This window comes from Peromyscus californicus, unplaced genomic scaffold, assembly GCF_007827085.1.
Source record: "Peromyscus californicus insignis strain IS unplaced genomic scaffold, ASM782708v3 Scaffold_11__1_contigs__length_118956290, whole genome shotgun sequence".
In the NCBI taxonomy this organism is placed as follows: Eukaryota; Metazoa; Chordata; class Mammalia; order Rodentia; family Cricetidae; genus Peromyscus; species Peromyscus californicus.
The window spans coordinates 41,253,025-41,277,496 of record NW_026294402.1 but is presented as its reverse complement, the minus strand read 5'-3'; the positions used below and the strand labels follow the sequence as shown (position 1 = coordinate 41,277,496).

Genomic DNA, 24,472 nt, shown 5'->3' with positions numbered 1-24,472 from the left:
CTCTAGAGAAACAGAACGGATAGAATGAATGAATATACGGGCAGACGTAAACTGCAGCATGTCCCATTGAATTGATGCTATCTTGTTAATTGGACCAATGAGAAGAGGTTAGTACACTGTTACTGACATCCCGATTGGATCTCACCAGATGAATATGTGAAAGCTGGACCCTGGCCCTGCCAGTCTCCCTGGATTCTGGTTTGGAGGTGTGATCAATCTGTGAGTTCGAGGCCAGCCTGGGATACAGAGTGAGTTCCAGGACAGGCTCCAAAGCTACACAGAGAAACCCCCACATGTGCTCCCATCTCTGTGACACTCTACATAACAAGCTCTTCACCAGAGTTGAATATATATACTCCATGATATGTAGTATTTTATATTAGAGTATCTTACAGGTTATGCAGGTGGTAGTCCGACTAGTCCAACAATGGCTATCTCCCAATGGAGAGTCCAAGAATCCTGTTCAGTCCATGAGGCTGGGTGACTCAGCTGGTCTTCAGTACACACCAGAATCCCAACAAAGTGGATTCTAATGCCAGCGAAGGAATGAGCTTGCCAGTGAGTAAGAGTGAGAGCAAGCAGGCATAAAGCAAGGGCTTCATTTCTTCCATGTCACCAGAAGGTAAGGCCCAGATTCAGGTGGACCCTCTCACCTCAAAAGATCTGGATTAAGGATGGGTCTTCCCACCACGAATGTTTCAATCAGGAAATAATCCCCTCACAGGTGTACCCAACTGCGTGGGTTCTAATTAATATCAGATGTTGTCAAGTTGACAACCAAGTATCACCATAACAGGTGTCATCATTGTTCTTTGTGCCCCCAGATATCAGTGTCAACCTTGGACCTTGCCTCCAACAGACCTCAAAAAACCTATTGGGATTCCGATGTTCCAGAATCTGGCTGTTCAAATAAGTAATTATAGGTCCTTTGAGAAGGCACTGGGGGGTGGTCACTATGGTACACATCTCCCAGGGCGTGAGGAATTTCCTCATAGGGATATGACCTCACTTTCATTTTAGGAGTTCAGAATGTGAGAACAAACTTCAAGTCTGGAGACCAAGCAAGGGGTCTTGACTGTTGGGAAGGATGAAGTGGGCCTTCTCTGTCCTTAATGGCTGCCTATCTATAGCTGGAAGATTTCATGTGCTCCAGCCCACCAGCAGTCAGGAAAAATCTCTCCCACTCGTGTCCCCCAAGTAAACACACAGAGGCTTATATTAATTATAACTGCATGGCTATGGCTCAAGCCTTTTTGCTAGCTAGCTTTTATATCTTAAATTAGCCCATAACTATTCATCTATATATCACCACATGTTCCGTGGCTTTACCTGCATCCCATTGCATGTTGCTCCTTGGGCGGCTGGCTGGCACCTCCTCCTCAGTTCTGTTTTTCTTTCCCAGAATTCTCCTTGTCTGCTTATTCCGCCTATACTTCCTGCCTGGCTACTGGCCAATCAGTGTTTTATTTATCAACCAATCAGAGCAACACATTCACAGCATACAGAACATCCCACAGCACCTATATCTCTCTCTAATCTCTAGGAGTGCTACAATCTAGGGACCATTTCAGAAATCCCTGCAAGCCAGGCTCTCCCTGCAGTCATGGCTGGCAATGATAGTGATTGCGTGTACCTTGCTTCTGACAGTGAGGTGTCACCAGCTGGTCTCTGCTGGTGGGATTCAGTTAACTCAGTGACAATATCTCTATCAGCCTTCGTCCTGAGTTCTCAGGCGATGTGGGTACCCTTCTCTAATGCCTTCCTCGTCACCCTGGTAAACATAGTTCTCCAGGGCCTCATGGGACAAAGCAGGCCTTCTGAAACTATGCAATGGAGCAGTTCTAGGAACCCACTGGGGTCTCCCAGTGTCTGCCTGCTTTGTTTGCCACCACAATGCTGGTAACCATTTGGTTTCATACGCCATTGTTTTAGCCAAGCTCCTAAGAGGCATCTCAGAAGGGCCTTAGAACTCAAACTTGGGGTCCTTGCCAGGGTGTTGTATTTTGTATCATGGGAGAGATTGCCGTGTGCTGACAAAGCTCTCCATACCCAGCTTTATAGTCTGGCCTCCCTCCAGCCCAGATCCACTCTTGGTTCCCGGCTCTCCTGCAGTACAGCCAGGTCCTACAGCTTTGGATACAATCCCCTAATCCCTTAACAGACCCAGGAATCCCCCAGGCTGGCTCTGCTGAGATTTGGCCTCAATTTATACTCTGGTGTCCAGGAGGGGAGGTGGGAACAGTCCCCAACCCAGAGAGCCATCATGGGGCTGTTACATCAATTGAAAGACTTCCACGTGGTCTTCTGCAAGCAGAGGCCCCTGTATCTTCACAATAGAGCATGTGGCTATTCCATCGCAAGCGTGAGGGTCCACACTCTGCCTTTCAGTGCCTTATTTACAGTGTGGCCAGCCCAGGCTGGGAAGTCAGTTTTTCCAAAGTTCTGTCACTTTGACAATGAAATCCACGGCTGGCTTTCTTCCCGCCTGCTCTGGCTACAGGCATGGAGGTTCTTTCTAAATGCTGACACCTTGCTTTAAATTGTTAATTATAACTTCAGGCCTGCCATTTTCTCTCTTCAACAAATCAATGCCACTTAGCTCAAAATCACCCAGTCCTCACAATCCGTTTTTCCCCTTCTGCAGCCTCGTGGTTCAGACTTAATTGTGTCCCTCACCCCAAAGTTAGATGACAAAACCCCAAACTCCAGTGTAATTGTATTTGAAGATAGAAACTTTGAAGAGCTAGTGAAGGTAAAATGAGGGTGGGCCTCAATCCCAAATGAGTGGTGATGTTATAAGGAGAGAAAGAGACGGGAAGGACACAGTGACAAGGAGGGGCCTGAAACTCAAGGACTGCAAGTGACCACAAGAGAAATCAAGCCAAGAAGCCCCCTGACCTTGACTCTCAGCCTCCAACAGTATGAGAAATAAATCTGTGCTGTTGAAGCCCCGAAGTTGCTGGGCTTTCCCCACCTGCTCTAGCACCCTCAAGCACCTTCTAGCTTTCCTAGGCAGGGAGCCAGTGTATCCTCTTCCAGGTGCCCCAAGGGAAGGTCTCAGCCCTCGCACTGGCTCAGACTGCAAGGTGCTCCACCTACCACCAGCAAGGGAGTCTTCATGGCAGCCTAACCCTGGGCTGCATGGCTTAGTGCCCATTTGGGTTTACACATTCACAATTTAGGACCACTCTCGACAGCAAATGTAAAAGCAGAACCAGGGCTAGGGCGCTTCTTCAAGCTGCTTATCAGGGGTGATACTCAGGAAAGGGCTGACGGAGGTCAAGTACCTCAGGGAGAGAGCTAAGCGAGAGTGACTCCTCATTGGGGACTGGCCTCAGACTCCTCTCCTGGGTAGCTCCATGCTGTTTGTCTTACCTTCAGCAAGATCACTGCCCTTTTACTCCCATGTTAGTTATTAATTCAGCAGCAGCAGAGGTCCGCCACCAGGGAAGGGCCAATAGGTTCAAAGCCTCCAGGAGAAGCAGCTCCCCTCTGGCCAATGGCAAATCTCTAGAAAAGCAATCTGAAGTATTTTAAGTCAGCAGTTAAAGCAGCTGGACGAAAGGTTGATCTTTCAGTAAATAAAAGGGATCTAGGTGGGGCACCAGCAACATCTAGTATAGATAGGTAGATGGATGGAGGGAAGAATGGATGGATGGATGCATGAGAAGCTTGCAATGATGAAGGAAATGTAAACCTTCTGTTGGAAAATAGCAGCCTCCTTGCATTAGACCCCTCCTACCTCGACCCTTTGGGTACCCAGTATACTATTACACATAGTGAACATGTTGGTGGTGAGGACTTGGAAAGATACTATGGTAACCTCAAGAGGAACCACTGTTATTCTGGTTCCTGGGCAAGCAGACCCCGAGCTGAATTAGTGTGCCAAAAGCAAGGCAAGCCCAGGCAGAGGGGAGGAAAGGTTCAGACAGTCTTATTAATGGCCTCAGCGTACAGCAATGGAGACCGATGCCTCAGGCTGCAGTGAGGAGTCTTCTCACTGGACGTAGCGTGAGCCCATCAACTGATCCACAAACAGCACAGTGTCCATTACCATCATGTGACATGGTCCAAGTGAGGGAAGCCTTCCACCATGAGAGCAAGTGGTCTGGAGCTTGAGGGAGAGAGGAGTCCTTTCACTGGACCTGATACAGCCAAGCTCTGCTATTCAATGCCAGAGCAGGAAATGCTCAATTAGGCTGTTTTACACTAAAGATTTTTGAGGAAAGAAACAATTAGGAACAATTAACTAAGATACCTGTTCTCTCTCTTTTGTTTTTCCTTTTAAGAACAAGCTAGAAAATCTGCCTTAATTAACCTGCTTTTCTTCTGGAAGGGGGTCTCTGAGCATATCAGCCTGCCTGAGGACAAATGGAAAGGAGCTTGTCAAACATTCCTACAAGGACAGGAAAGGGAAGTCGGGAGGGCAGAGGTCAGCTTGGAGGACTGCTCAGACTCAAGAAACTATCTGCACGGCACTAATTGGGCTGCCAAAATATTCCAGGGCAAAGAGGAGAAAGGCAGATAAATAGTTTTGCAGCAAGGGTCAATGGGGGCCCAGGGAAGAGGTACAGTCAAATCCCTCCACCAAGTGGGGTCTGGGGATTAAGTGGTTCTGGGTGAGGCAGGGGTATCCTGTCTCAAGGTCGAGACTACACCTCTGTTCTCATCCCACCCCTCCCTAACAGGACCACAGGGCAGATTGCTGATTGGGAGCAGGGAAGGTATGTTACAAAGTACAGGTTACCAAGGAGATTGAGAAGGGCAAGTCATGGGGAAGAGGCTCCTGGTGCTTCTTCGGAGGACAAGGCCAGGGTCTCAGAAGGAAACGAGCGGCCAGCACAGTGTCACTAGCAGAAGGCAAAGAAGGCCATGTGATTAGTGAGCAGAGGAAGCTTAAGAGAGAATGGAGGAGGTGGAAGTAGAGAGAGGAGTAGGTTTCCCCGCACATTCCCTACTCTGATCCCCACTTTTGCCCACTTCTAGTTTTCTTAGCCAGTCAGGTGGGCCATGAAGTGTGTCCCCAGTTATACTACTCCCTGGTAGGAACCTCTGGCCACTGTGTCACCTGAGTCCGCAGAGGCCAGCAGGCAAACTGCAGACCCACTCAACCTCCTTTGACTAATTCTTCTTAAAGCCCCTCCCTGGTTCTCTCTCTGGAAACCAGGCTGTGACAGCCTGAATGTTCTAGAAGAACAAAGCTCTTCTTAGGGGTCAGTGTCATTCTGTTCTCTGCTCCTTTTCATGACAGCCTGAATGTTCTAGAAGAATGAAGCTCTTCCCAGGGGTCAGTGTCATTCTGTTCTCTGCTCCTTTTTCAAGTGCCAAGCAGAAAGCAAGCCCAGTTCAAACCCTGCCTCTCCACCTTCTCTGCAATGGGAGAGACAAGCTGTAAACAAGCATCCACACTGTAAGTGACAGCATGCCCAGGGACGAGGGATGAGGGAGGTCTGTCACGAGGTCTGAGCTCTTAAGGGTAAAGGCACTGATGACCGAACAGGAAGTGAGAGAGGAGACTGTGCTAGCAAGCTTGTGGAAAGGCAGAAGGCTCGGGCATTCTGCTGTAGATGTGTTCCGAGAACAGTAGGTAATCAGGCCCAGCTGAGTGCCATCTAGAAGAAGGAATGGAAAGAGACTGAAGGAGTCTGAGAATATACGAGCCAAATGGTTTTTAGATGTGGAAGCCCCAATGAGTGCCTTTAGGAAGATTTTCATGGAGTGGTCTCATTAGCTTTAGATTTCAAAACTACCCTTCCAGTGACCCCGAGGCTGGCAGGACAAGAATGGAGGCAATTAGGAGCCAGGGTTCGTGGAGCTAGTGGAGGCAAGAGCAGAAATGGGCTTGGTTGATAGTGAATCCCAGCCCCAGGGGGTTGTATACACACCTGTGAGAGCTTAGAAGGACGTCACGCTCTCCTCACATAAGGTACGTAAAGGCAGCCACAGCACTGCTGAGGCAGCTGAAAGGCTCTCCAGCCAGCACTCACGCCCTCCCTTGACTTCATCTGCTGGCTCTTCTTCCTCCAAGGGAGGAGGAGGGTAGGCGTTTAGGAGCACAGATAAGTAAGGCATCTTATGACCTTGACTATAAACACATGAGGTCACCTCTGCTTTGTCTCCATTTTTGTTTTTGCATTTCGTGTGTGTGTACCCATGCTCATGCCCAAGCATGTTAGAAAGAAGGCAACTCTAATATTGCCCGAGCCGTGTAGACATGCACTCTGACCTCTCTGAGCCTACCTTTCTTCACTAGACAATTGTGGGTGGCGTTTACCTACCAGGATTGTTAATTTGTCAACAATCACCTGGGACAGGAGTCTCAACGATAAAGTGTCTAGAGTACATTGGCCAAATAGTGGGCGTGTGTGCGATTGTCTAGACTGTGCCAATTGACGGGAGAAGCCTGAAAGCAGGTGGCACAATTCTCTGGGTTTGGATTCAGGGTTGCCTAAAAAGGAAGAAAGGGAGCCGAAAAGAAGCAGATTCATTTCTCCCTTCTGTTGATCATGAATGTGACCAGCTGCTTCCAGTTCCTGCCTCCCTGACGTCCTTCGTGATCGGAACTATAACCTGGAACTGTGGGCAGTGGTGGCGCACGCCTTTAATCCCAGCACTCGGGAGGCAGACTCAGGCGGATCTCTGTGAGTTCGAGGCCAGCCTGGGCTACCGAGTGAGTTCCAGGAGAGGCGCAAAGCTACACAGAGAAACCCTGTCTCGAAAAACCAAAAAAAAAAAAAAAAAAACCCATTATCCCCTACTTGTGTCAAGGTATCTTACTAGAGCAACAGACGATGAAACTAAGACACCTACCGACAGGGCTGGTGTGAGCATCCAGCCGAAAAGTTCTGAACAACCGGGAGTGTTTTGTGATTATACAAAGGGCGGAGTCTCGGGGGTCTTGGTGCCATTCTTGCCCCCGCTGCCTTTGGAGACTGTGCATCTCCTTGAACAAGAGGCTGCTGATGCCAACTCCTCCTGGAGTTTAGACCTCTCCTCCCCTAATCCTTCTTTCCTTTGGAGACAGACAGGAAGGCCCTGCAGCACCCCTACCCTTCAGATCAGCTCCACCATGAAGCAAGACTTCTCTTTGTACTTTAACAAACATACGTCTCATATTGACGATCCCCAGGGACCCTCACAGCACCACACATGCGGCTTTGAAGTTGAGAGTGTGTTTAATGCGCAAGGGCCCCATCTTGGTTCAAGGACAGTATTTTAAGTCCCAGGGAAGACAAGAAGTTTTGATGGCAGAAAAAAAAAAAAAAGCAGATTCTTAACAGACTTGAATGATAAAAGACCATAATCGTAGGCGGCAGCTCTGAAGAGGGAGTGGGGGAAGGAGCAACTGACTGGGATGTCTGACTCCCGTCCTAGCCAAAGCCAGATCTTAACCTCAGCTAGGAATAGTAGGCACAGGAGGACAGTGGGCAGGGAAAGGACCCCAGTCAAGACATGGAGGACTCCAGGATGAAGACACAGTGTGGGGCAATGACTGTGAAAGGTGATTGGCAGGAGAAGTCTGCTGACCAAATTATCAAGGCCTAAGGATGTCATGACAGGGGCTATTGCCTGATCTAGATTTATCAGTAAGGGCATAGCAATTGTTCATCTTTCTTTTTTATTCTCTCTCTCTCTCTCTCTCTCTCTCTCTCTGTGTGTGTGTGTGTGTGTGTGTGTGTGTGTGTGTGTGTGTGTGTGTGTGTTCATATATGTGAGTGTGTGTAGGGAAGTCAGAAATCAACCTCCTGTGTTGTTCCTTAGGTACCATTTGCCTTGTTTTTTGCTTTGTTTTGTTTTGTTTTGTTTTGTTTTGTTTTGAGAACGGTTCTCTCTCACTGCCTGGAGCTTGCTAAGGAGGCTAGCCTGGCTGGCCAGTGAGTTCCAAGGATCTGCCTGTCTCTGCCTTCCCAGTGCTAGGATTACAAGCACATACCACCATCCCCAGTTTTTTTATGCAGGTTCTGGGGAGCAAGTTCAGGTCTTCATGGCTTGCAAAGCAAGAACTTTACTAGTGAAGCATTCTGTTTACCTTTCAGATGAGGTTTGTTAGTTTAGACATAAACCACGACAGCAGCACCATCTCCAATAGCTCTAATGAAAGTCCAGCCTTCGAGAAGGAAGCTAAGAGTCAGTGCTATGAGAACGCCTAGAGGAAAACATAAAGGGAAGGTAGCTCCTGGGAGTGCGGCTGGAACCCGGGGAAAGAACAAGCCTGGTATCACCAACTGTTCTGCTGCCAGAGTAACTTAGCAGATACCCACTCCAGGAGTGAGGCCACCAGAGGTCGTCACAGGGACCTTGGTGGTACTTGCAATTTGATGTGTCTCTTACTCAACCAAACCATCAGGCCTCTTCTTCTTGCTATTTGTTGCCCCCTGTGCTGTATCACACAGGCGCACACACACAAGCGGAGGCGACACCACCAGACATCCAGTTAGACAGATATCAGGCTTGAGTGACGACCACAATGAACACAGGAGTAGAGATAAAGAAATTCAGGAACCTGAGGGCTGAAATATATTTAATAAGTATGCCTGCTATTGTCTGGGGTCTGTTTCCTGCTAAGATCCAATGACTTCGCAAAGTAGCTTGCTAAGTGACTTCAGCCCTCTTTAAAAACTTGTGGGTTTTTTTTTTGTTTTTTTTTTTTTTTTGGTTTTTCGAGACAGGGTTTCTCTGTGTAGCTTTGCGCCTTTCCTGGAACTCACTTGGTAGTCCAGGCTGGCCTCGAACTCACAGAGATCCGCCTGGCTCTGCCTCCCGAGTGCTGGGATTAAAGGCATGCGCCACCACCGCCCGGCCCTCTTTAAAAACTTGTAACAGGTGACAATGTGAGTTGAGGATGTGTACATAGGCCCACTTGATACATAGCCTAATGTGTTCTCTCTCTCACACTCTGTCTCCCATACCACATTTTTTTTCTTACCATTTACGCATGTGCACACGCATCTGCCTCACAATGATGCTATAATGTCTATGTAAATTGGATGTTTAATATCCTTCAGATAAATGGCTTCAGAAAGAACACGGGTACAATAGTCTGTCCCTGCGTTAACATGATAGCCACTGCCTCCCAAATTGGCTCAGAGAAATTAGCAAGAAGGGAGGAAGGATCAGACAAATAATAAACCTCCTTACCTGTTCATTAATTTAATCTCCCCACCACCACCCTCACCACCCCCTCTCCGCCTTTGGCTTCACGACCCATAAAATAACTAGATAACTTGGAAGTCTCAGATGAAAGAGAAACCAGATCTGGAAGCTCCAAGATTAAAGGAAGGTTTTTAGGACTCGTCTTTGATTTTCTCCTTTTTTCTCTCTTTCTCCTTCTTCCTTTTTTTCATCTCAGAGGTGACTGAAGAGGCTTCCTCTTTCTGTGCTCCTCTCTGTTAAGCTGGTCATGCTCCCAGGGACACGGAGGCAGAGCCCACCTGCAGACTGGGGCCTAGGGCAGAAACTACAGGTTGGGGCTACTCTCAGAGGAAGCTGACACTCATGGCAGGCATCCACTACTTAAGTAACAGACAGTGGGGGGAACTCTCGCTCCTCAGAGTTTGGGTGAGACACCTTCTTTCAGACTTGTTGTGTGTGTGTGTGTGTGTGTGTGTGTGTGTGTGTGTGAGAGAGAGAGAGAGAGAGAGAGAGAGAGAGAGAGAGAGAGAGAGAGAGAGAGAGAGAAAGAGAGAGAGAGAGAGAGAGAGAGAGATCTGGGGATGAAACCCAGGACCTTGTCTAAGCTCAGCCAGTGCTTTACTGCTGAGCTACATTCCTATCTCCTTGCAGGAAGATCTTGAATTATTCTGTTCTGCAGAATTTTAGGAGGTATCAATGACATCCTGATGTACACCCAAGAATGGGAACATGACTGTGGACATCTCCATCATTGCTCAGCGGGGCATGTCTCAAAGATGGGTAACAGAAGGAGCAAGGAGCCTTCCAAAGGCATAGATGCAACAACCTGCCACTGCAGTTTAGATAGTTGATTCTCAAACCTCTACACTTCTAGTGAGAGCATTTGACATCCTGAGGTATAGGAGCCCCTGTCTGGGAGAGCCGAGGGTCTTTGTTCATTCCCCTTACAGCAAGGCATCTCTGCATCCTCCCCAAAACCTATTGTGAAGTCAGACAAGGTGCATGCACGCTACAGCCAACTGGGGAAAAGTGAAAACAGAACTCTCCAAGACAAAAGGGAGCAGGGAGCATCAGCAATGGGTTCAGTACATGTGAAGCCAGGAGACACCAGGGGAAGAAAGTAAACAGAACATCCACTGGTCCTGATGCTCCCATCAGGCAGCAGGACAGTGGCTTCTCCAGCCGTGCTGATGCTTCTTACAAAGTCATCAAGGATTCTTTCTCTTGGGACGGAGCTTCTTCAAAACAACAGGAAGAAGGACCTGAGTTCATTCCCCAGAACCCACATGAAAACAAAGCCAGGTGTGATGGTGTGCACTTGTAATTCCAGCACAGAGGAAGCAGAGACAGTCATGGCTCTAGGACTTGCAGGCCAGACTGCCTAGCCTACTAGGCGAATCCCAGACCCTATCTCAAAGACCAACTTGGATGGCAACTGAGAAATGACACCCGAGATTGCCTTAACACACACACACACACACACACACACACACACACACACACACACACACACAAGACTATCTTCATTACCAGTGTACATGCATGCAAACGTACAAACACATGTGCATCCCCATATACATAGGAACAGAAACTGACCCTTCACCAGTGCTCAGGTTCAGCCAAAGCACAGGTACATGTGGCATGAACAAAGGCAAACATGCTAGGGGGAGGTGTGCAGGGTAACAGCCATGAACTGGGAGTCTTCCTGAAGTGTCTCTAGGTGTCTGGGTGAAAACAGTTATGAATTCTAAGCACAAAGCAATCCTCATGGCGCACAGACCACAAGACATTGCCTGCTGTTCACATTCAAGTTCAGAGGCCTCACTTTGGGAAGAAAAGTTTCTCTAGCCTAAAACATCAGTTCCTAAGAACATGGTCCTGGAATCTCTTTATGATCTTAAAATTGTTGAGGCTCCAAAGAGCTTGTGTTTATGGAGATTATATCTATCCATATTTACTGCACCAGAAAATTTGAAGACTGAGAAAAGCTTTAAATACTTCAGTATGCATTACTTTATTCAGATATAATAACAAATTCTTTATATATGAATACAGGAATTTTGTTTTTGTTCTCAAACCAAAATTAGCAAGAACAGTGACCTTATTTTACTTCTTCTATTTTGGGACTTTTTGTTTTGAGACAAGGTATTATATGGCCCAGGCTGGTCTTGAACTCTCTTTATGTAGTCCAAAGATGGCCTGAATTCCTGATCCTCTTGCCTTTACTTCCCAAGTGCTGACTGCCACCATGTAGGTATGTACCACCATGCCCAGAGAGCTGAGTTTTCCATTTTCAAAAATCTCTTTCGTGTCTGTCTTAAGAGACGTTAGCTCAGTGGTTATAGTGGTTTTTAGATAGCCTGTTGTGATATTGCTTTGTGTGAGTATACGGATGCAATATGACCTCATACAGACAAAGAGTTGGAAAAGTGAGGAGCATTTGCTTTGATTGCATTCTGATAAGTGTGGGCTTTCATGGAAATTACAGCAACACTCAACAAATGGCAGTTTCTTAAATTGAGTTACAGCTTGGAAACCTTTTAATATGCTGTTACATTAAAATCCATTGATCCGTCTTATTCTTTGATGGAATTCTACATCATGAATTGATCACCTGGAAATATTGGTTACCTGTGTGGTGTGTATTTTGCAAACAGTGACATATTTCATGATTCAGTATTGGAAAATCACGTTGGTTAATATCACCTCTGACCTCACCAACAATCTTCAAGTAGCAGGATGCTCTGGGCGTGTGCCTCACCTGAGAAGATGTGGCTGTGCCCACGGAGTAGCAGAGAAGTCACTGGACCATAGTCAGTGCATTGAGTTTGGCAAATAGAGAGGTAGAAAATAGGAAGTCCCTGTAGAGATGCTTGGGAAATGTACAGTGAAGCTATCTTCAGAGGCACAGCTGAAGACAAAGTAAGCCAGATGGGGAACCCACAAAGCTCACCAGGTAGCCACCTTCTGAGAAGACTATCCATAAGAAAGTGCTTCACCAAGGAAGCAAAAGTTCCTTGGGCAGCATACCTCTAAGATGATGTTGGGTTTTGTCAACTTAATATAAACCTAGACACAAATATCTGGGAAAAGGAAATCTTCTTGAGAAAATGTTTCTATAAGATTAATGTGTAGGCAAATTTGTAGGGCATTTTCTTGCTTCGTGATAGATGTGGGAGGACCCAGTTCACTAGGAACAGTGCCACCCCTGGACAGGTAGTCACGGATGGTATAAGAAAGCAGGCTGAGCAAGCCATGGAGAGCAAGCCTGTAAGCAATGTTCCTCCACGGCTTCTGCTTCAGCTCCTGCCCCCAGGTTCCTGCTTCGAGTTCTTACCCTGACTTCCTTCAGGAATGGACCATTACTTGAAAATGTAAGATGAAATAGACCCTTTCCTCCCCAAGATGCTTTTGGTCATGGTCTTCATCACAGCAATAGAAACCTAACTAAGGCAAGTGCCAAGAAAAGCTAGCCATGAGTAGGTGGCAGGCTGCCGGGACTGAAACTCCATGCTCATTTTATATATAAGCTGTTGGAGAGCAGCTTTATAATTTAGTGTTTATAAATTATTCAGTGGTAGCATGGCTAAATTTAAGGAGACATTCTGATAGCCAGCTCTGGATGTAATAACTGCGGAGTCTCCTCATTGCCTTTCGTGCAGAGGGGATGTGAGTTTTCCTGGCTCGAAAGTTAGCAACTTCTTACTTGATGGGAAAAGGGAAGTTCAGAGGCTGAGCAGGCAAAGGAGTGGGCTGTGTCCTCTGCCCAATGGTTGCTGCCCATCTCCTTGGCCTCCATTCCTGCTTGTGTTCCAGGGACATTTCTTCCAAACCCATAGGCAGCCCTAGAAGGACACTGAGGAAGAAAAGCACTGCCTTCCTGACTCCAGGGATCTTGCTTGACCCTCTACCACATGACAAGAAGTGGTGAGTTCCATACCAGCTGCGACATCCCACGGGTAACTGTTTCCCATGAAAGGTTTTCCCAGGCAGCTCCAACCTCATGACAGCATCTCCCTGGGGATAGCCCAAAGAACCATAGATAGGAGCTTCTTGGGGAATCTCTGCGGGTGCCACAGCTGGCTTTCTAGAATGTTCAGCATCACAACAGCTTCTGGCAATGCCATTGATAAAATGCAGACAATCCCTCCAGCCAATTTGGACCCACTGTGTATGGATGGGCTTTGGCCTCTGTTACACAGCAGGGTTATCATGGAATCCACTCCATGGGAACCTGAGTCACAGCCCCATGGAGGGAGGCCCTCCCCACCACCCCTCCCGTGGATAGTCTCCCTTAATCTTAAGGTGTTTTTTATTCTCTTTCATTTTTGGAAATAGTACATTCCTTATATAAAATCTTCCCTATTCAAATTACTAGGTGGTTTCTCTCTCCTGGCTAGACCATGACTGATACAATATGCATACAAATTTCCCAAATCCTAATAGGCTTGAAAACGTGAATTTTCGCAATGACAACAAATGCTGTCGATTGCTTTCCTTTAAGCGACAGGCTCACTCTGTTCATCTGCAAGAAAATGTTTTCCATATCCCCCAGTCCAGACAATCATCATTTGTCTGCCAGCCACTTTTTCAAATAAAGGGTATTTTATGAAGAAAGGGATTGGCTCAACTCATGATTCAAACGTTCACATGTGTGTTTCTCCTCAAGACCAACATATTTGGCATAAGTTAGTGTGCATACCTCTCATTTGATTGCACAGGTCATTAAATGGAGAGGTACTGAAGGGTAGAGATTTAATACCGTTGGTAATTGTATCTTCTCATGAGGAAATTCTTGTTTTTCCCATTTTTGTGTGTGTCTGTGGTATACATGTGCAAGTGTGTATGTGTGTGTGTTCATGTATTTGGGTACATACCTGCATGTGCACTCACATGTGGAAACAAAAGATGGATGCTAGAACCCGAGGCTCCGTGATCTTCCCTCATGGAGGCCCATCTCAGCCTAGTCCAGAGCTTACTAATGTGGCTAATCTCTCTAGTCAGCTAGCTCTGGGGATCCCTCCCCCACCATCTGAGGCTGGGATTATAAACAGGCTGCCATACCCATCTGGCATTTATGTGGGTTCCAGTCTTTACGCTTGTGGGGCAAGCACTTTAACCACTGAACTTCACCAGGACATTCTTAAGTAAACGTGAAGGTTTCCCCTGAAAGTACATCATTCTATAGTCACAGAACAACTGTCTAGTCTAGGGACCCCAAGTGTAACCCACACGGGTAAAATGCTGATTTTGCATTATCACTCTGAGTCAACACAGTGGAAAAGGCAATTAAATCAACGAGATGTCTTGGCTCTCATAGACCTCTATAGAGAACCCAGGGAACCCAGGCCCCCATGAGCCCCACTGACAGCTGCTGGTCTTAATGAAGAGAAGACACTCCTCGCGTCTAAGTCCCAACGCTGCTGGTTAAGCCAATGACTTTGGACAACATGTTTGGCTTCTCCATGCCTTGGTTATTGCTCATGAAAAGGGAAGTGGTAAGATCATTTTCCCTCACACGGTTGTAAGAATTCGATGAGCTGATGCGGTAGGGTGCATGGCACATGGTAAGTTCTCAGTAAAGGAGGATTGTGATGGGATTGACGAGGAGACAGAGCAAAAGGAAAGAAAATGTAGTCATGGTTGCCTCACAGTGGGTGCCAAGGCCACCAACACGGTGAAAGTCAATACTGGCTATGGGGGGTGAACCTGGAGGTCGAGTTCTTCCATCCTGTCCCCATTCTTGGAAGAGACACTGCCATGTAAGTGAGGAAAGTAAGTTCGTAGTTGGCCCGAGAAGCAGCTAACCCACCACTTCCGGCTCCTCTTTAGAAGGTCACTATGGAAGGGTTTTGTATTCCTTGCAAGAACCCCTTCACCTCCCAATAAAGACAGTCATCATGTAGAGAGGGGACAGCCGACACAGGACAGGGCCTAAGTAACCTGGAACCTTGAATGGTGTGCATGCATAAATGTGTGTGTGTGTGTGTGTGTGTGTGTGTGTGTGTTTAAACAAGGTATAATTAATACACACACTGGCCTCAGACTTGCTATGTAGCTGAGGAAGATCCTGAGTTCCTGCCTCCACCTCCCGAGTGCTGGGATTATAGGCATGTACAACACCCTGATTTTGAGTGGTGTTTTTTTTTTTTTTGGCTCTAAATTATAAGGCCTTGGGGCTGAGTGGTTACGAACACTTGCTTCTCTTGCAGAAGGTTGGAGTTCAGTCCTCAGTATCCACATTAGGTGATTCACAATGACCTGTAACTCCAAACTCTAGTGGATCTGATTCCCTCTTTTGCTCTTTGGCTACTTGCTTGCACTTGTGCGCGCACGCGCGCACACACACACACACACACAGGAGACAAACAAAAATAAACAAAATTTTAAAGGTCCAAGGTCAGGACAACAGCCTGGTTAAATGTTGTCCTCTTCTCCCTTGCTCTATGTTGTCTGGAACAGGAGGATACACAGAAGTCATCTCAGAGAATTTGGGTAAGAAAGCTCTACCATGTGTGTTGTATTTCCATATGCTGTTTTGTTGTTGTTGTTGTTTGTTTTTGTTGTTGTTGTTGTTGTCTTTACTACTATAACAAAATACTGGAGTCTGGATGATTTAAAAGAACAGACGTTTAATAAGGAATTCAGAATTGAACCCAATCAGAGTATCACAGACCATTCAAAGCTGGGTTGATTAACTTTGGGTCAGCCTGGGACTTGAACTTGCATGACTCTCATTTTACACGCATGCCTGAGTACCTTCCTCTCACAAGTTCCCCTGCCCCCCTGCAGGTCTTCATTAGTGCCATATCTCAGAGCAGGAAACAAACATCACAGGTCTCCATATTCTGTTAATGATATGATCCACGTACTGAGTCTGCTAGCTGAGAGCACACATATCTGACACTGCTCCAGAGGGAAGGGAGGAAGACTAGCTAGAATGAACATGATATCTGCATTAAAGCCAAACACAAACTTTAGCAAAGTAAACGTGAAAATGATGAAAACTTAGAGACTGTATCAACATCAAAATGATACAATTACATATGTCTGCAGAAGTTTGTGTATATTATAGAAAGCTTTAGAAGCTGTAGTGGGAAAGACATAGCCCGTATGTGTTACCAACCAACCCCTAAAGAATCTTTTAGCTGCTTCCCTTACTTGGGGGACATTGGGCAGTCTGACAGTTTCAATTTTTTAGAAATAAGCACTTACATGTCCATGTGGACACGCTTGTTTGAGAGAAATTTAAATAGAAGAAAGAACCTTCATTGTTACACATTATCTACTTTTTATGACTCCTGTGTTTGCTTTATAGCTTTCTCTTTCTCAATACATATCTTTTTATTTGGCCCATCTGAGAGTATAGTACAGATACCCAGCCCTCTATGCTTTAATACTATACACACACTTTACAAGAGTAAGCACACAGTCTTGCTCAAGCATATAAATCTCGCAGCCTCCCATTCAGACGGCACTTTCATTTAATCTGCAGTCTCTATTCCGATTTCATTTGCTCTGCTGGCAATTTCTAAAAGACAGGATCCAATCCAGGATTGTAGATTGTATTGTCATGACTCTGATGTAGAACAATTCCTCTGCCTTTTCCAGTCTTTTGTAGTATTGATGTGTTTGAAGACTAGAACAGCTTCACTGGGGTTTTCTGATGTTTCCTTATGGGTAGATTTAGATTGTGTGGCATAGGAGAGAATAATACTATTAAGTGATACATTCCTGGGTACCAAGCCCAGATGCACAGAATGGTCCTCACTGCTGGCATTAATTTCTGTCACACAGTGGTCCACTTTCTCCATTGCCAGTCCACTCTTCCATTGCAGTTAGTTTTTTTGTGAGGGACTTTAACATTGTGTTGACAGTTTTGTGCCTCATCACAACTGCCCTTCTTAGATTTAGTATCTTGGTGATCCTATATCTGAATAACTTTTATTAGACTATTGGGAAAATCATGATTTTATTTGGAAAAACCCCATATTATCTCTGTATTTATTTGTTGTTATGAAAAGAAGAGGTTTCATTATCTGTCATCAGCTGAGAATAAATGTGGGTTTGTTGTTGTTATTTGTCTGTCTGTTTTTCTGGAAAAGAGAAAAGATATAGAAGTTTCTTTTGCTATGTTTCTGGAGGCCGGAAGCCTAAGCGTGGTGCCAGCTCTGGTGGCATCTGACGATGGCTTACCTGAGGCATCACAGCATGGCCAAGGGGCAACATAGTGAGACAGCATAGGTCGTCTTCTTCTTACAAAAGCCACTGACACCATCACCAGGACCCCACCCTCACGACCCCATCAAACCCTACCTACTGCCCCCAAACAAGCATCGATTCGTGTCTCATTGCTGGGACAGAATAGCTGATGAGAAGCCTCTGGAGGGAAGGAGGGAGGGGCTTATCCCAGCTTACAGTTTGAGAGGACCATTCCATCACAGAGAAGAAGACACAGAATTAGGCAGGGAGGGCATGGTGGGCAGAGCAGAAGGCCAGCTGATCACATTCATCTGCAGCCAGGAAGCAGAGAATGAACAGGAAATGGGGCCCATCCCCAGTGACCCACTTTTTCCCCACAGAGCTCTGTCTCCTAAAGGTCCTTAACCGTCCCAAATAGCACCCCTAGCTGGAGACCACCCATCCAAACACATGTGGCTATGGATATACTTCCCCCTCAAATCACATCAAGGGAGCTGGAGAGATGGTTCAGCAGTTAAGAGTACTTGCTGCTCTTGAGTTGGTTCTCAGCACCCACAGCAAGCGACTCACAACTGCTGTAACTCCAGCTTCAGGATGTCTGATGTCCTCTTCTGGCATCTATGGGCACTCCACCAATACAGCATTGGCATACACACACACACACACACACACACACACACACACACACACACACACACACACCAAGAAGAATAACATAAAATCTTAAAGAGCAATAAGAACACAATAAGCTCCAAGTAACATTAACACATGAGAATTGACATACACATTGGAGATATTATTTCCAGCATGTGTACTTTTAAAAGATGTTCAGACCACAGCATCGGGCAAAGGCTCAGGCATTGCTTCTATATGCTGAAGTACGTTCAGCTCCCAGATAGCCATGCCACCCCATTGCTGCTTCACAGGCTAGTTCACTGTTAGCCAAGCTACTTCCAACTCTGTACTGCCTGTCTCCTTCTCCAGCCTCATAAGCAAAAGGACACTTCATAACAATAAATGCTCCTCTTGTCAACTAACCCTCAGTAATACACACAATGGCTCGCACTTGGTGAGAAATCACTTTATTCTTGATGTTATGCTAAGTGCTACACACGGAGACTTCATTTCACCCTGGAAACCACACTATCATCGAAATACAATTTGAGTCGATTTTAAAGATAAATAAATTGAGTCTCACTGACCGTCAAGTTTGCACAACGAGCACATAGCAAATTTTTGGTCTACCTGACCCCCGAGCCGCTCTTCCATCCTGCCTCTTCATCCAAGTGAGTTTTCATCGGATGTGAGTGAATTTGCTTCCTTGACTTTGAATTGGGGGTCAGAACTCTTCTTCCACAGTCAGGGTTCTCTAGAGCAATAGAACCAATAGGCTGATCACTCATGCTGAAATAGGATTTGTTAGGCTGTCCTACACAGCAGTATCTGAGTAGCCCAACGATAGCTGTCTTACAAGAGGAGGCTGAGGACTCAGTAGTGGTTCAGCCTGTAAGGCTGGATGCCTCCGAACTCCCAAGCTGGTGCTGGTTGTCTGGAGGATTCCTAGAAAGCTGCTGGTCTTCCACCCACGAGAGAAGCCCAGAAAAGCTTGTTCTAATGTCAGCAAAGGAGTCAGCAGGGGGAGCAACGGGGTAGGTGAACTCACCAGTGAGAACAAAAGTCAAGCAATCTAGGCAGGGCCGATTGTATGAGAGAAAACTAAGCAGACAAACAAACCAATATATGATTAAAATTTAATTAATTAATAGAAAAGCCAAGCGATCAAAAAGTGAAGCTGCCAGGAAGCACTTCCCACTTCTAGGCTGAGTCTTCCCATATCAATTAAGATAATCAAGACATCCCCCTCCCAGACAGGCCCACAGGCCAACTCAGTGTCGACAAGCCTCATTGAGACTCTTCCCAGGTGGCCCTAAGTTGTGTCAAGTTGACAATAACACTAGCCCGAACAGCTGGTTTGTCTCTGCCTTAGCAAAAATGAGTGGCTGCTTTCAACAATGATGGTTCCCTTGGAGGGATCACTTCCCACCTAGTCCTCAGAGCATCCGGAGGCTCCCACGTTGGCTTTTCGGATCCCTGCTTGCTCCCTTGCAAGCCACCCTCCTTGCAACTGTCACCACGGTTTTTGTGAACACACAAGTTCTTCCTTTGGTTAAATTTCCCGTATACTACTAGGTAAAGACACACAACTCAACGCACCTCATTGCCCACCCCTGACAGACCTCAGCTTCCAGAGGCTGTCAGCCCCTGCAGCTTTCCCAGGAAGCTGACAATAGTAGTTTCTATCACCAGGATCAGCTTCACACAGCTTGTTCCTCAGGCTTCTCTTTTCCTGCCCTAGAACCTTCTCATCCTCCTATGCTCGGACTGTAGGGAGATCAGACCTGTGGAATGATCATGGTTTCTTAATTCGCTGCCACTCCATGTTCTTCTTATAGAGTTCTTGTCTCCCTGCCAAGAGCCTCCCAACCTTCTCTCCCCATAGAAAGGTTCCTTCCAAGACATCATCTCTTTGAAGGCAGCTTTAACAGAGTCAGTGTCCACAACTTCATTCCCTTCCTATCCCAGAGTTAAGGACATTTTCTCTGGGTTGCATAGAAGGAAGATCCGTGGGGTGGGGGTGGGGCATCACTACACCCTCAGGACAGACTCAGATAGTGAGAGAGAGAGGAGATCAGGTATCCGAATTCTGCTATCACACTGTCTCTCAGAAACTTTAGGACAAATATCTGACCAGAGGCAATGTGGCAACAGTGTTTCCAACAAGAAAGATTTGATGGCACCAGAGATGTCTTTATATTTACCTGGAATGCTTGCCTGTCCACCAAGTCAGCGCCAGTTATGAGCAGGACCAGTTATGAGCCCAGGCCTGCACTAGCCCAGGAATGGGAGGGAAACTGAGAGCAACACCAAACATGAAAGTGTGATTCCCACCTCAGGACCACACTACAAGCAAGTGAGGAATCACAGCTGACATGAAGGAATACAATGAGTGTTGTTCCAGGAAGGGAGGGGCCGCTGTGTCTCAAGGACCTGTGTGCTTGACCTGGGGTGTTCCTGGCAGGGAGTGTGGAGTGAAGAAGGGCTTCCACTACACGGAAGACATCTACCCTGTTGAACTCTGGATGTACTCAGGCTGTTATTGTCAAGTTCATAGCTTTCTAACTGCCTTCAGCTGTGATCTTATGCAGTTCCAGTGACCCAGACTGCACTAGACTCCTCCCACCACAGCCCCCTAGGAGATGTCAGCAGTCATCTTGAGTTTCAACCTGAGACTTGGTCTTTCTACAGCCTCCCAACACAGCAAGAGCCAAAAGGAAAGAAACACTCACAATGATCTCAAGGAAGGAATGAAAGCAGGATGAGGGTGCAGCAGGAGGTAAAGAAACAGGTTACACACACACACACACACACACACACACACACACACACACACACACACACACTGATTCTCTGACACTTCAAGTACTTCATACATTTACCAGCCAACATTTGAACTACACATTTCATCTGCTTGTTTGCTGTCTCATTTCATTCTAAATCCTTTGAGAGTTGGACGTTTCTTATTTTGACTTCTGTCTTCAGCATTTAGTACAACATTAGTGTCAATGGACAGACATCAATATATTGAGTGAATGAGTGAGTGAATGAATGAAGGAATGAATGGGTAGTTGAAAACAAACAGTGATGCAGCTGGAAGAAATGAAAGATTGAAAAGGAGCGGCAGATGCTGTCACAAGGAAGCCGATAAAAGAGAAACAGGTCTCATCTAGTTATGGTTTCGATATGAAATGTCTACAGATTAGTTGCTATTTGAGAAGCTGTGGAAACTTTGGGAAGTGGGACCTAGCTGGAGTAGGTCACCCAAAATGGAGATTATAATTGCCCCCCTTCCTGTCTCAAGCTTTCTACTTCCTTCCTGCAAAGAAGTGAAGAACAACCTCCACCACATGCTCCTATCACCATGATGTTCTGTCCAGACACACGAGGTCAAGGAACCATGAAGTGAAATCTCTCCTCCCCAAAGAAGTCCTTCCTCCCTGACATCAGGTAATTTGGTCACAGCAATGAAAAGACACTAATACATTTCTCAATAAGAAAAAGAACTTTAGAGAGGCCAAGGGCATCTAAAGATGAACTCTGCTTCATAAGGAGATAAAGATGGTCATTGAAGTCATCGTCTTCCTCCCAACACCTCCTCCCTGATAAAGCTTCTGCTTCTGAACATCTTACCTGGGCAAGCAAGAGTCAACCCTTGTCTAGCTCTTGAGAGGTAACCCCCACCCCACATCACCAGCTAAATACAACTGAGACACTGAGGCTCCCATAGCTCTGTGCCCCAAACACTGTTGCTTGTCATCCACACAGCTCTGGCAGGCAGGACTTGGAGTTCTGGCCTCTGTCTAGGCACCCACCTCCCTGCTGATTCTCGTGAGTGGCCTTCGGTAAACTGTAACCATGAGTCTCAGTTCTGTGAGTCCTTCTAGCAGACATTGAGTGTGAGGATCTTGGGGCTCTGGACAGCACTCTTCTTCTTCATTGCTCCCACCTGCTCCCTCTTATCATATCATTTTGAGTCTTAGCCTGACTCTCTACATGTTCCTGCACACCTGCTCCTTGGGCTGCTTTTAGATCCATGTTTACACTGCTCCATAGTGGTGTGTAGTACTTGAGACATGCCTATGGCTAGTCATGGATCCTAAAGAACTCCAGTCCAGATCGCCACACCCTGTTCCTCTTTCTCCAGCAAAGGGGAGGTTATAGAATGACTTCTACCACACATTAAAAAAAAACAAAAACCCACTTGATAGAAATAATAAAGACAATGAAGCCAAGGGCTGACAAGTCAACCCTGTGATCTCAATGTGTCCATTGCCTTGCATGCTCTAACATCAAGGCAGTGATAGAACTTTCTAGTGGATATGCTCTTTGGTATGCTTACAGAGAAGGCTGGGTGGACAGAGGTGGGGGACAGGCTGTGATTGAGAGACAAGATGCCAGTGGAGAGCTCAGATGCACGCGAGTTATAAGGACCCAGAATGCTATCTTCACAGCTCAGCTCTGGGTTTCCAGAACTTGCTGGGGAAGGCTCTCCTTTCCTTCCTGCCAACTTCTTTCTCTCTTCCCTACCTGGCACCAGAGGGCCTAGCCTCCAAGTCACAATTATGAAAGCTACGTGAGGATGCTAATTGCTGTACTGACCTCCCTTCCAATAACAAGGGAATTGCTCTCCCTAATTAGCCCTGCCTCTGGTAGACCAGCAAAGCCAAATGTTTATTATGGGATGAATGCACTTACTGTAAATTTTGACATATGCTGTGGAAAGATGTTAGATAAATAAGACTTCAGAGGCACAGGTTGTTTAAATAATGAATATCTGCTGCTTTGGGTGATGAAGGTGGAGGGGAGTGAGGGAAACAAGAAACTAAGACCCTGGAACTGTGCTCTGAGCCTGGGAACAGACTCAGTTGTCAGGAGAGTAGTGGAGGAAGGCGGTCTGAGGATGGGCAGGAAGGCTGAAGGCAGAGAGAAAGTAGGCTGGTGCAATGTCTCACCCACGAGTCCCTGAAGAAACACACCCACCCCCATCCCCTTTTCCTTTCTTTCCCATCTGCAGTCCCCTGGGAAGCAATGGCATGGTTTCTGAAATGCAATTAAAGAAAATAGCAGAAGAAAGTCTCTCTCTCTCTCTCTCTCTCTCTCTCTCTCTCTCTCTCTCTCTCTCTCTACACACACACACACACACACACACACACACACACACACACACACCCCTTCATACAATGGGTCCCAAAGCTATTTAGACAGAGCTTGCTTCTTCTCTGGGAGGAGAGTGAGTTCACAGGAGACTGACGTATTGGGATTAAATCGCTAGCAACCCACGGAATCAGCTTAATGATCAAAGGAATTTATTTGGGGGTTGGCTCACAACCATGGGAGTTATCATAGGTTCCGTCTGGGAAAACTGAGCTATGTCCCATGCTGAAGGCTTGGTCTGAGATCTCAGCATCCAAACCACGAGGTAGCCAAGAGAGAGCTGCGTACATGCATCCCAGGTCTTAAGGGTCCCCAAGCGGCCACACCCCAGGAGCATGTACCTCAAGGTCATAGACAGGTGTAACTGTTATTAGGGGTGGTGCTTCAGGGTATGGCTCAAACAGCTATCCCCTACATCTCCCCTTTTATTGTCTAAAAGAGAAAGTTCTAACCTAACACAAAACCATGTACACTACCAATGATTATCAAGTATTGTCCAGGAGAAATAACGGGTAATGACCTAAGCAAAAAGGAACTACAACCAACAAGAACAACATCAAACAAGAGACACAGACTAAAATCCAGAGATGCCCAGAACATAGGTAAATGGCAAGTTAAAGAGATTATTCCATAAACTGTCCTATGCTGAAGAATTTGAATCTAGTACTTGGTATGTTCTAGCTAAGATACAAGAAGATTGTAACTGTAACTGTTAGTCTTCCATCCCATCAAAGACCTGAGAAGGAATATAATACCTGGGAAAATGAGGAATGCACGTAAGCAACTTTCAGAGAGAATAGAGAGAGACAGCTGGCAGCCTGAACAGTCACCTGAAGTTTCTCAGCATTGTGGGGGCATCCAATTTGGCTACAGGCCTGGACTATCTGACAGACAATTTTCAGAAGCAGGAATTTTGAAAGACCATCTTACTCTGTTGATTGGGGGCATTATTAATCTTATGGGGATCCTGAGAAAATTAAGAATTATAGTTAAATCTTGGCTGTAGTAGTCTGTGAGGATGGATTATCTCAGCCAATTGCTTTGAAGCTGATTTTGGATGTTGGATCATCTAGGCCATGGCTGTCATCTGCTCCTGGCAGCGCTGATATACTTCAAAGAAGATGATGGACATTGAAGACACTCCATATGGAGTTTGCTTTTCTTATGGCAAAAGTTAGCCATTTGGGCAAGAAACTGTTCTTGCCTGGACTGCTTCACAAAATGTTGTATCGACTGGACATTCAGGACCCATGGAAAAATGGCTGCTAAATTTTGCCAAAACAAGGCAAGATAATCCTTCAGGTTCCTGCTTCGAAGAGGAGACTGACAGACATTCTGCAGGACACAGGGAGAAACAACAGAGAGA

At 46.3% G+C, this 24,472-nt stretch overlaps 1 long non-coding RNA gene across 4 annotated transcripts in view; it reads right to left on the bottom strand.

The window, feature by feature from the left end:
* Nucleotides 1-24,472, bottom strand: part of LOC128123177 (uncharacterized) — a 286,853-nt gene that overhangs the window by 88,051 nt on the left and 174,330 nt on the right. For all 4 annotated transcript variants that reach the window (XR_008222589.1, XR_008222587.1, XR_008222590.1 and 1 more), the window contains one exon: nt 18,580-18,703. This is a non-coding gene — a long non-coding RNA (uncharacterized LOC128123177). The remainder of the gene's footprint in view (nt 1-18,579; nt 18,704-24,472) is intronic.